Raw genomic sequence first — 13183 nt, 5'->3', positions numbered from 1 at the left:
TTGGTCACTGGTTTGCTGAAGTTGTTGGCGGCTGCTCGTGCTTTTCCGCTGCTGGTTGAGCCACGTTGCACGTGCTTTCTTTGTGGAGATGCTCGAGCGCTCTCAGCGCTGATTCGCTGATACTTTGTTGGCGGCTGGCCAAGCTTTTTCTTCAGTTGAGTGAGTTGAGTCGCACGTGCTCTCTCTGTTGAAGTGCGCGAACGCGCCCGTGCTGGTTCGCTGACAGCAGGTTTCCTCCACTGCTGTATGACTCACTTTTGTTGATACATCGCAACTCAGTGATCCTCACTACTCAGCGAGGCTCGGAGCCAGCCGCTCCATGCGACTGCTCGTCCTGTGGACGTCTTGACTCGCTGATCTGTCTTGACTCTTGACTTAACTTCACTGACTTTTGAAAATGCGGCTGACCGTTATATTCAAAGACAATTCTCTCTGCGCAGTGGAAAAGGGGGGGGGGGGGGGCGGGGTCTGTGTGTGTGAGTTCGTGTGTGTGTACAGATGGTTCCTGCGATAGCGATCTGTTTGCCCTGGCGTGAAATTCCTCTCTCGCTCTCTTCGGGAGAGACAAAGGTGGTCATGAGTACCTATCTCTTTATACTTTCGACTTTATATTTCTCAAATACAATTTGGTCCCATGTTCGCCAAGACTCGTGTTTGTAACTACGTCCTCCCGACACCCCTCTCGGGTTACCGAGGTTCGCATTGATATGATGGAGTTATTAGAAAGTAAAATAATTTTCATCCTGAGTTTAAGAGGTCCGTTTCCAGATTGTTGGAATCCATATCCCTTGGTTCTGTAAGGTTCTATAATGGAATATCGTTTAAGGTTAACACGTTATTATTAATGTTATATTGCAATTTTCTTTAAAACTGTTTGCCTGGTTGCCGTGTGTGGGGTGGGGTGTGTCTCCTCATCAAACCCAGCTGGCTTTTCCAGAAGGCCCCTTGTGATAAGGTGTAATTCCTGCTTCTCCGCGCTGTGAGAGAGACAAAGGTGGTCGGGGTTGCTTGGGATATTGTTTAAACTCTTTCGTAAGTTTGCCCGTTCGCCTCATTCCTTCTCGATAACCTTTGATGTGACTTGGTATTTTGTCTCCAAACTTTAACAGTAAAAGTATTAAAGGTGAAAATCATTTGATAGCGAATTAATTATTGGATAATAATTCACTGGACCGCTAACTTTAGCTTATTCTTGTTATTGCATTTTAAATTTGAACCGTTGTTTTAATGACAAAGAAAAAATATATATATGGTTTAACCCATGGGCGTCCTCGTTTCTGGGTTGCGGAGGGCTTCCCTCTGCGTGACCTCCCTTAGGGCACATCAAACTTTTGTTCATCTGGAGATCTTCGCAGATAGCTGCTAACATCCTCGCCTAGAGAGTTTTATTATTTCTTTATTTTTTAATGGTCTGTTTATGATCGACATCTGGTTTTTCGTGTGCCTGGATTACAGGTTTTATTATTTTTTCTTTGTTAAAAAAAAATATTATATATAACGCAAATATTATTGTTAATATCAATTTTGGAAAAGGCTCATATACAACAGTAGCAGCCACCACCACCACCCACTATCAGCAGCAGCCACCACCACCACCATCAGCAGTAGCAGCCACCACCACCACCCGCTATCAGTAGCAGCCACCACCACCACCCGCTATCAGCAGCAGCCACCACCACCACCACCCGCTATCAGCAGCAGCCACCACCACCCACTAGCAGCAGCCCTCACCACCACCACCACCCACTAGCAGCAGTAGCAGCCCTCACCACCACCACCACCCACTATCAGCAGTAGCCACCACCACCACCACCCGCTATCAGCAGCCCTCACCACCACCACCACCCGCTATCAGCAGCCTTCACCACCACCACCATCACCCGCTATCAGCAGCCCTCACCACCACCACCACCCGCTATCAGCAGCCCTCACCACCACCACCACCCGCTATCAGCAGCCACCACCACCACCCACTATCAGTAGTAGCAGCCCTCACCACCACCACCACCCATTATCAGCAGTAGCAGCCCTCACCACCACCACCACCACCACCCGCTAGCAGCAGCAGCCACCTCCACCACCCGCTATCAGCAGTAGCAGCAGCCACCACCACCACCCACTATCAGCAGCCACCACCACCACCCGCTATCAGCAGTAGCAGCAGCAGCAGCAGCCCCAGGTTAATGTCGCTCTATGTAGCTTGAGTCGCCCACACTCCTTGTCCGCATGCGAGCTCGCATGCTGACACGGGGTGTGTATGCGTCTGCGGGTTAGATGCGGGAAAATACGGTGCTCATATTATGGGAATACACACGCTTCTCTTTTTACGCATTTAGACCTGAGGGCTAAGGTAGTTTACCTCACTTAATTTTTTTAAATTAAATATCATGAGTTTAATAACAAAAAATAAACGTAATTACTGTCCGGATCTGCGCGCCTTCTTAATACGTAAATGGAATTGTAAATCACGAGGCGGGTAGAACTCGTAACAGCCTTTATTATAAATCACTGTGGAACGTCAATCTCAGTGGGGTGCTAATACAACTCACATGATAACCACCACCACCATCATAACCACCACCACCATCATGACCACCACCACCATCATAACCACCACCATCATAACCACCACCATCATAACCACCACCACCATCATAACCACCACCATAACCACCACCACCATAACCACCACCACCACCATCATAACCACCATAACAACCACCATCATGACCACCACCACCATCATAACCACCACCACCATAACTACCACCACCATGATAACCACCACCACCATCATAACCACCACCATCATAACCACCACCATCATAACCACCACCACCATAACCACCACCATAACCACCACCATCATAACCACCATCACCATCATAACCACCACCACCATAACCACCATCATAACCACCACCATCATAACCACCACCATCATAACCACCACCACCATCATAACCACCACCATCATAACCACCACCACCATCATAACCACCACCACCATCATAACCACCACCACCATAACCACCACCACCATAACCACCACCACCATCATCACCACCACCATCATAACCACCACCACCATCATAACCACCATCACCACCATAACCACCACCACCATCATGACCACCACCATCATAACCACCACCATCATAACCACCACCACCATAACCACCACCACCATAACCACCACGACCACCACCATAACCAGCACCACCACCATCATCACCACCACCATCATAACCACCACCACCACCATCATAACCACCATCACCACCACAACCACCACCACCACCATCATGACCACCACCATCATAACCACCACCACCACCACCATAACCACCACCACCATAACCACCACCATCATAACCACCATCATAACCACCACCATCATAACCACCACCATAACCACCACCATAACCACCACCATCATAACTACCATCATAACCACCATCACCATAACCACCACCATCACCATAACCAACACCATTATAACCACCACCACTATCATGACCACCACCACCATAACCACCACCATAACCACCACCACCATCATAACCACCACCACCATAACCACCATCATAACCACCACCATAACCACCGCCATCATAACCACCACCACCATAACCACCATCATAACCACCACCACCATAACCACCACCACCATCATAACCACCACCACCATAACCACCACCACCACCATAACCACCACCATCATAACCACCACCATAACCACCACCATCATAACCACAACCATAACCACCACCACCATCATAACCACCACCACCATAACCACCACCAACATCATAACCACCACCATCATAACCACCACCATAACCACCACCATCATAACCACCACCACCATCATAATCACCACCACCACCAGCATAACCACCATAACCAACACCACCATCACCACCACCACCATCATAACCACCACCACCATCATCACCACCACCATCATCACCACCATCATAACCACCACCACCATCATAACCACCACCACCATCACCATAACCACCACCACCATAATCACCATCACCATCATCACCACCATCATCACCACCACCACCACCATAACCACTACCACCATAACAACCACCACCACCGAGCTGTGCCGAGCGGTTCACTTGTGCGGCGATGTTGAAGGAGCGGTCGAGTGCGGCGACGTCGTTACAGACGAGGGCCTATTTCAGGACGGCTCGTAGAAGCAGCAGCAGCGGCGACCGTGGTCGTCCCAGTCGCCACAATCACCAACACCGTCGTCACCGTCGCCGCCGCCGCCGCCACCGCCACCAGGGATGCGTGGGCACCGACGGTGCGAGCGGCGGCGCTTGAGAGCGCCGCAACCGGCAGGATGCCGGCGGGGGGTGGCCGGGCGACGGGGCAAACCGGCGGGGAACCACCAGGAGCCCCCCCCCCCGCACGTTTGAGGCCGGGTCGACCTAGGGGAGGCCCGGGTGCCGTTCAGATAATCCCCGTCACTGTTACAGCGACGGATGAACTTCGACCTTTGAATTGATGCCGTGGTGCAGGAACGGTGCAGGAGGGGGGAGGAACATGGGGAAGGAGGAGGGTGGGGGTGGTGGTGCAGGTGATGGGGGTTGGACGAGGTGGAGTAGATGGAGGTGCAGGAGGTGGGGTGGATGGAGGTGGAGTAGATGGAGGTGGAGTGGATGGAGGTGCAGGAGGTGGAGTGGATGGAGGTGGAGTGGATGGAGGTGGAGTAGATGGAGGTGGAGTGGATAGAGGTGCAGGAGGTGGAGTGGATGGAGGTGGAGTGGATGGAGGTGGAGTAGATGGAGGTGCAGTAGATGGCGCTGGAGTAGATGGAGGTGGAGTGGATGGAGGAGTGGATGGAGGTGCAGGAGGTGGAGTAGATGGAGGTGGAGTAGATGCAGGTGGAGTAGATGCAGGTGGAGTAGATGCAGGTGGAGTAGATGCAGGTGGAGCGGATGGAGGTGGAGTAGATGGAGGTGGAGTAGATGCAGGTGGAGTAGATGGAGGTGCAGCGGATGGAGGTGGAGTAGATGCAGGTGGAGTAGATGCAGGTGGAGCGGATGGAGGTGGAGTAGATGGAGATGGAGTAGATGCAGGTGGAGTAGATGGAGGTGGAGTGGATGGAGGTGGAGTAGATGGAGGTGGAGTAGATGCAGGTGGAGTAGATGGAGGTGGAGTAGATGGAGGTGCAGGAGGTGGAGTAGATGGAGGTGGAGTAGATGCAGGTGGAGCGGATGGAGGTGGAGCGGATGGAGGTGGAGTAGATGGAGGTGGAGTAGATGGAGGTGCAGGAGGTGGAGTAGATGCAGGTGGAGTAGATGCAGGTGGAGTGGATGCAGGTGGAGTAGATGGAGGTGGAGTAGATGGAGGTGGAGTAGATGCAGGTGGAGTAGATGGAGGTGGAGCAGATGGAGGTTCTGGTGTCTGTACGCCGGTCACCTTGGCGGTGCTGGCTCCCACGTGGGGGTTGGCGGAGCGCGTGTGGATCTCGCGCTTCACCTGCTGCTGCTGCTGCCGCTGCCTGTAAATGTGGAGGCGGAGGTTTGGCCGCTGCTCTAACGACGGCACTACACGCACCTCTATGAGTCTCCGTGAGTCTCTATGTATCTCTATGAGTCTCTGTATCTCTATGAGTTTCTATGTATCTCGATGAGTCTCTCTGTATCTCTAAGTCTCTATGTATCTCTATGAGTCTCTATGTATCTCTATGCGTGTTGATGTATCTCTACGAGTCTCTATGTATCTCTGAGTCTCTATGCGTCTCTATGTATCTCAATGTATCTCTATGAGTCTCTCTGTATCTCTGAGTCTCTCTGTATCTCTGAGTCTCTATGTATCTCTACGAGTCTATGTAACTCTATGCGTCTCTCTATCTCTGAGTCTCTATGTATCTCTATGAGTCTCTATGTATCTCTATGAGTCTCTCTGTATCTCTAAGTCTCTATGTATCTCTATGAGTATGTATCTCTATGCGTCTCTATGTATCTCCATGAGTCTATGTGTCTCTATGAGTCTCGATGCATCTCTAGGTACCATAGAGACTCATAGATACCTAGAGACTCATGGAGATACATAGAGACTCATGGAGATACATAGAGACTCATGGAGATACATAGAGACTCATGGAGATACAGAGACTCCATGCAATCATGGTGATTATCTATGCAACCTCCTGTAGACCAAGTGAGGTAGTCAACATCTCATAGCCACCGTGATGAGACACGCAGACTCCAAATATGCAGCAGCAGACATCGTCAGGGTTGGTATCAAACCCACGACCTCCTGTACACCAGGCGAGGTAGTCAACATCTCATAGCCACCGTGATGATGATGACAGACGCAGACTCTAAATATACAGCAGCAGACATCGTCAGGGTTGGTATCAAACCCACGACCTCCTGTACACCAGGCGAGGTAGTCAACATCTCATAGCCACCGTGATGATGACAGACGCAGACTCTAAATATACAGCAGCAGGCATCGTCAGGGTTGGAATCAAACCCACGACCTCCTGTACACCAGGCGAGGTAGTCAACATCTCATAGCCACCGTGGGTCCCATGAGTGTGAGGCGAGTCAAGAGCTGCAAGGCTGAACTTGTCCGTTCATCGACGTGGGATGGATGACGCCTCGCTTGGACGCTCTGTGGACGCTCACCATTCACCGCTCGACGCTCACCGCTCTCCGCAGACTCGCAGAGCGAGTCGATGCCAATTACCGGTTCATTACGGCCGTGGCGGTGGTGACGGTGGTGGTGGTGGCCGTGGCGACGGTGACGCCGGTGGCCGTGGCGGGGGTGATGGCGTCCGTGGCGACGGCGTTCCTGGCTTCGGTGACGTGCGTCGTCCACGCCGCTTCCTGCTCCAGCCGTCGCCACTTGGCTCGTCGATTTTGGAACCAACCCTTGACGAGGACCGCAATAACAAAATCATCCAGCGGTGTGCGTGGTGTCTGTGTGTGTCTACGTGTGTCTGTGTGTGTCTACGTGTGTGTGTGTGTCTACGTGTGTCTGTGTGTGTCTACGTGTGTCTGTGTGTGTCTGCGTGTGTCTGTCTGTGTCTGTGTGTCTACGTGTGTCCGGCAAAACAACCCCTTACCTCCTCGCGGTGCCGGACGGGCAACTCTGTCGTGGACAGTGCTGTGGGGGGAGGTCCAATTTTGATTGGCTCCTCCCCTCATGGCATATGTGTCCACCACAGGGGCTAAACGGGGGCTCTGGATGGGTGCGAGGGGCTGGTAACCCCTCCACCTTCAATTAATTACCACTAAACCACGAGTTAAACTGAAATATGTAACTAATAAGCTTGTGCCGGAGGCCCCGGGGGGCCAGGCGTCTATGACGTCTCCTGACTAAACCCCAATTGGCGGAGCCAGGAGATTGAATATCTACCCTCGGGGCTCCTCCAGAAACAACGAAAAGCCACTACGGGTGGCCACGTGGAATGTTCGAACGCTCACTGCGGAGGAGAGGCTGCCACTCCTCTGTCGGGAGCTGGACCGGTACCGCCTGGATCTACGTGGCATTCAGGAGGTCCGGTGGACCGGCTCTGGCTCCTGCCACCATGAGGGGTGGACAGTCCTCTACTCGGGGCAGGAGACTGCCAAACAACAGGGAGTGGCTCTTCTTTTGAACAAAAGAATGAAGGGGGCGTGGGAGCGTGGCGGTGAGGTGTGGGAAGCTGTAAGCCCCAGGCTACTTTGGGCTCGCCTTCCCATCAACCGGAGGTGAGGAATGGTGGTCGTGGTTACTTATGCCCCCACCGAAGATGAACATCCGTGGAGGGATGCAGGCAAAGCCGATGAGTCAGATGCCTTAAATGACCTCCTGTCACAAGTGCTGGCTAAAGTGGCCCCTCGGGATAGAGTCATCATGCTGGGTGACTTCAATGCCCGAGTTGGTCATGATACTGGCACCTGGTCTGGAGTGATTGGAGGGCATGGGCCAGATCAGCTCAATAACAACGGTAGGAGGCTGCTAGATTTTTGTGCAGCCCATGGACTTGTAATTACCAACACGCTGTTCCGGCATCGGCGCATCCACACAACATCATGGATGCATGCCGGGTCCAAGCAAGAACATCTGCTGGACTACATAGTGACGGACCAGCGGATGCGAGCCCATGTCCTTGACACCAGGACCTACCGTGGAGCTGATCTGCCCTCTGACCATCGACTAGTCATCTGTAAGATGCGCCTGCCATTCTTCCACTCCGGTGGTGGGTGTACACCCAGGACCGCATTCCAACCTAATGTGGCCTGGTCTCAGTTATCTGATGAAAGTTGCAAGCGAGAATTTCATCATCGCTTGCGGCTGGGATTGGCATCGTCCCCGACTCCTCCTGATGTCGAGGGTAAATGGGCGAGGTTTAGGAGTGTGACTCATGCAGCTGCAATGGCTGCTTTGGGTATGCGGTCCAGACCTCCCCAGAGACCCTGGCTGACAGAGGAGGTGTTCAGGATGGTTGAGAAAAAGCGACAGGCCCACTGTCATCGGCTACAGAATCCCACGTCAGAGAATGAGGAGGCTTACCGCAGCCTTCGCTCGGAGGTTCGGAGAGCCGTGAGGCGCTGCAAGGATGGGTGGTGGTTGCGGGTTGCTGAGGAGATGGAGTCTGCCTCAGTGGCCCGTGATCACAAATCTCTATTTAACTCCATCAAAAAAGTAACCTGCAGCGCCACACCTATTACCATCATTAGGGGAAAAAACGGTGATCCAATCTCCGACCCCCAGGAACAGGTTTGCAGATTTGCTGAGCATTTCTGTGAGGTCCTGGGGGACGGAAAATCCCTCAGCCAGGAAAACATCGTGGCACAAAGTGAGGATGACCCTGCTGAGGCTGCGGTGCCTCAAATATTGGAAGAAGTCACCCCCTGTGAGTGGCTGGCTGAGGTGCCATCTGTTGAGGAAGTACTGAAGGCAATCCGGAGTCTGAGACCAGGAAAGGCAGCGGGCAGAGATGATCTCCCAAGCGAAATGCTGAGGGAGGGTGGCGTTTGTGCACAGACTGCCCTATATGACATCATAACAACGGTCTGGACCACTGGATGGGTTCCACAGGATTGGAAGGATGCCCTGGTGGTCCCCCTTTTTAAGAAGGGGGGACCGCACAGACTGTAACTAAAGGGGTATCTCACTCCTCAGTGTGCCGGGAAAGGTCCTGGCAAGGATTATTCAGCATCGCCTTGCCAGTTACGCTGAGGAGAGGCTTGCGGAGCCCCAATGCGGTTTCAGGAAAGGGCGGTCCTGCACAGATGCCATATTTTCTGTCCGTCTGCTACAGCAGAGGTGTAGGGAATTCCAACAAGACCTACATCTCTGCTTTATTGACCTGGTCAAGGCCTATGATACCATCAGTAGGCCTGGGCTCTGGGTTGTTCTTCGTGCTTTTGGAGTACCTGACCCTCTGCTCACGATCATTAAGGACCTTCATGATGGTGAGCGGACCCGGGTAAAACTACGTGGCCGGGAGTCAGAGCCATTCCCTGTACACCTTGGGGTGCGACAGGGATGTCCTCTGGCTCCCACATTGTTTAACATCTATTTTGACCACGTAGTTCGTGAAGCCTTCAATAGCTGTACCGGGGGAATCTCCATATGGTACAGATATAATGGGATGCTGATCGATGCCCGGGTGCGGTCAAGGGATGGCTCCCTATTGCTCAACCACGTTATGTATGCTGATGATTTGGTAATAGCTGCTCATTCAGAGGAGGAGTTGGAGACGCTGCTGCTGAGACTGGAGCGTGCCACTAAGAGGTGGGGCCTTACCATCAGCCCCACCAAAACTAAGCACCTGCCTGGGTATTTTGTACCATCGGACACTCCACCCCCACAACTCCCAATCGGTGATGGGGCAGTTGTGGAGAGAGTGGAGAGTTTCCCATACCTGGGCAGTGTGCTTATGACCGGCTCAAGGTTAACAGCAGAGGTCTCACTCCGAATCAGTCGAGCGGCAATATCTTTTCATCGGTTGCGTAACGCTGTGTGGAAGCTACCTGGTCTGTCGCTCCGCACTAAGCTTCAGGTCTTCTCGGCCACGGTCATTCGGTCCCTTCTCTACGCTTGCGAAACATGGACCCCCCTAATGGAACATCTTCGCCGGTTAAAAACATTTAGGCTGGCCTGCCTACGATCCATCCTGGGTTTAACCAGACTGGATTGTGTGAGGAGCTCACAAATCCTTGAAAGATCTGGGCAAGGTCCCATCGGTGAGCTCCGGCGGGCAAGGCTGCAATGGCTGGGTCATGTAGCCCGCATGCCCAGCCACCGCATGCCGAAACAGCTTTTGTTCGGCCGGATTGAGGGGGCTAAGCGGGCGCGGCACGGGCTAGAGAAGAGATGGAGTGATGTGGTACAGGAGGACGTGGAACTGAGTGGACTTGCCGATGACTGGTACCAGCGGTGTCAAGATCGGCCTCTGTGGAGGAGGCTCGTGAAGGACGCTACTGGGCAGTTGGAGGTAGTCGCCCTCCAACAACAATGGAGGGCGGAGGAGCGACGCTCACAACAACGAGCGGAGTGCCGGGTGGCTAAAGCACAGCAGGTTGGCACAGTAGGGGGCACAGGTGGTGCATCAGCCAGTCATCTCAGTCAGTCGACCCGTGGCACCTGGGTCTGCCCCGTGACCTCCTGCCAGCGGGCGTTCGACACTTCACGTGGCCTCAGGGTGCACAAGCATCATGGTGACGTCACCGGCACTTAGTGGCGAATGGCGGTTGTTGTTGTCTACGTGTGTCTACGTGTCTGTGTGTGTCTGTGTGTCTACATGTCTGTGTGTGTCTACGTGTGTCTGTGTGTCTGTGTGTCTGTGTGTGTCTACGTGTGTCTGTGTGTCTGTGTTTGTGTGTGTCTACGTGTGTCTCCGTGTGTCTGTGTGTCTGTGTGTCTACGTGTAGATGGAGGTGGAGTAGATGGAGGTGGAGTGGATGGAGGTGGAGTGGATGGAGGTGGAGCAGATGGAGGTGGAGTAGATGAAGGTGCAGGAGGTGGAGTAGATGGAGGTGGAGTAGATGGAGGTGGAGTAGATGGAGATGACACATCAATCATCGCCCCCTACTGACAGGCTCTTGTCCACATGCAGGCCGGTGCAGGGCCACCACCTTGTGCCACACAGGGGCAGCTGCTACTTGGGGATGCTCTTCGAGTGTTTCAGGCGAGGTACAACACAAAACTCCGAGTTGCTGAGGCGATTAAGCAAGCACCGTGTAAAAGCAATTATTATAACATAGTGAATGCTTGGGAGTTTATTCGCTCTTGCTCCTGGTTAGAGGTCTACCCAACCCACGGGCCCACAAAGACTGGCCGCCCTTACTCTGCAGGTTGAACCTAGGAATTGAGTGTCCAAATTCACGTTCTTGTCATTAAAGGCCTGTGACAAAAGTGCATATATTGTAGCGACATCGTCTCTGGCTTACACATCTACCGGGTCTCCACTTGACTTTGTATTGTCTAGGAGCAAGTCCACCCACACCTCCACTTCCACAAACTGCTGGGAGTTGCCTCACTCTGATTCACAGTCAGAATTCTCCTCCTGCTTTACGATGTGAAGGTCCCATTTTGGAGTTGAATCTTCATCTTCACTTTTTACCTTCACTTCTTCGCTCATCACTTCTTCACATTTCACCTTCACCTCTTCATATTTCACCATCACATCTTCATATTTCACCTCGATACCTTTAAAAGTGTCCAAGCTGAGATTTTCGTCCGGTTCTTGTTTCATGAGGGATGGGATTATTGCGGCACTTTGACTTTCACAAGCTGATTTCAGACTCCGACTCCGCTCCTTGTGGATCTTCCGATGCTTTTGTGTTCTCTGGTGTCTTCGAAAAGTTGATGACTGTGTAAACGCCATCCCGCACATTGTGCACATGAAGGGTTTCTCTCCCGTGTGTTCTCTGGTGTTTTACAAGAGCAGATGAATGTGCAAACGCCTTCACGCACACACTGCACTTGAAGGGTTTCTCTCCCGTGTGTGTTCTCTGGTGTACTTTAAGATGTGGTGACTGTGCAAACGCCTTCCCGCACAGAGTGCACCTGAAGGGTTTCTCTTCCGTGTGTGTTCTCTGGTGTGTTACAAGATTATATGAATCTGAAAATGTCTTCCCACACACACTGCACCTGAAGGGTTTCTCTCCTGTGTGTGTTCTCTGGTGTTTTTTAAGAGTAGATGAATCTGAAAATGCCTTCCCACACACAGTGCATTTGAAGGGTTTCTCTCCCGTATGTGTTCTCTGGTGTTTTTTAAGAGCAGATGAATCTGAAAATGTCTTCGCACACACACTGCACTTGAAGGGTTTCTCTCCCGTATGTGTTCTCTGGTGTGTTACAAGATTACATGACTGTGTAAACGCCTTCACGCACACACTGCACTTGAAGGGTTTCTCTCCTGTGTGTGTTCTCTGGTGTTTTTTTAAGAGTAGATAAATCTGAAAATGCCTTCCCACACACAGTGCACTTGAAGGGTTTCTCTCCCGTGTGTGTTCTCTGGTGGTTCTGAAAAACTGATGGCCATGCAAATGCCTTGTTACACACAGTACATTTGAAGGGTTTCTCTCCTGTGTGACTTCTCTGGTGCCGTGTCAAATTTCCAGTCCGGTCCGTGCTGTATGCACGCTGGTCGCATTGTTGACTTGTCGTACCGAGCTGCGCTGAGTGCCTTTGCTCCATCAGACCAATTCTGCAGAGGAAGCGTCAGCTGCAGACAGAAAAAAAGAATATCCACACCATCTACACGTCAGGCACAGAGGAATGCACACGTGACTTACACGTCTATACTTATTAATATATTCATGATGTAATGAAAAGTTTCTCAAATTCATCAGATTTGATGAACGTGCAAATGCCTTCCCGCACAGAGTGCACCTGAAGGGTTTCTCTCCACGGGCTGCTATGGCACACAGTGAGAGGGGAAATGTCATTAATATGCCTGGAAGCCTTCATATCTTCAAAATGAAAATTAACCCACACAATTTCGGCTGACTATAAAAGGAATATTTAGGAAAGATAAATTCAGCTGACATAGCAAAGGGTGTTGAAAACAATACTATTTCTGTTATGCAAAAATGCATTAATAAACGTTCAATCGCAACTCAGGTGTGAATCCAGGCTCAGATGTCCTTGAATGCTGGGGATGAACAGATCCGACTTCAGCTGCATGTGTGTGCTGTGTTCACCTCCT

General features: G+C 51.8%; 1 long non-coding RNA gene across 1 annotated transcript; it reads right to left on the bottom strand.

Moving 5' to 3' along the window:
- Positions 1 to 3744: 3744 nt before the first annotated feature.
- On the bottom strand, positions 3745 to 7913 carry LOC142916593 (uncharacterized). Its single transcript, XR_012936542.1, has 3 exons — positions 6724 to 7913; positions 5446 to 5527; positions 3745 to 4451 (listed from the first exon to the last, which is right to left on the bottom strand). It is a non-coding gene; the product is annotated as an uncharacterized LOC142916593 (long non-coding RNA).
- Positions 7914 to 13183: the final 5270 nt, after the last annotated feature.

This window comes from Petromyzon marinus, unplaced genomic scaffold (assembly GCF_048934315.1).
Source record: "Petromyzon marinus isolate PM22_M1 ecotype Great Lakes invasive population unplaced genomic scaffold, UKy_Petmar_22M1.pri1.0 PM_G_Scaffold_4, whole genome shotgun sequence".
NCBI lineage: Eukaryota > Metazoa > Chordata > Hyperoartia > Petromyzontiformes > Petromyzontidae > Petromyzon > Petromyzon marinus.
The sequence above is the reverse complement of the archived record's forward strand: the minus strand, read 5'-3'. Positions and strand labels throughout refer to the sequence as shown.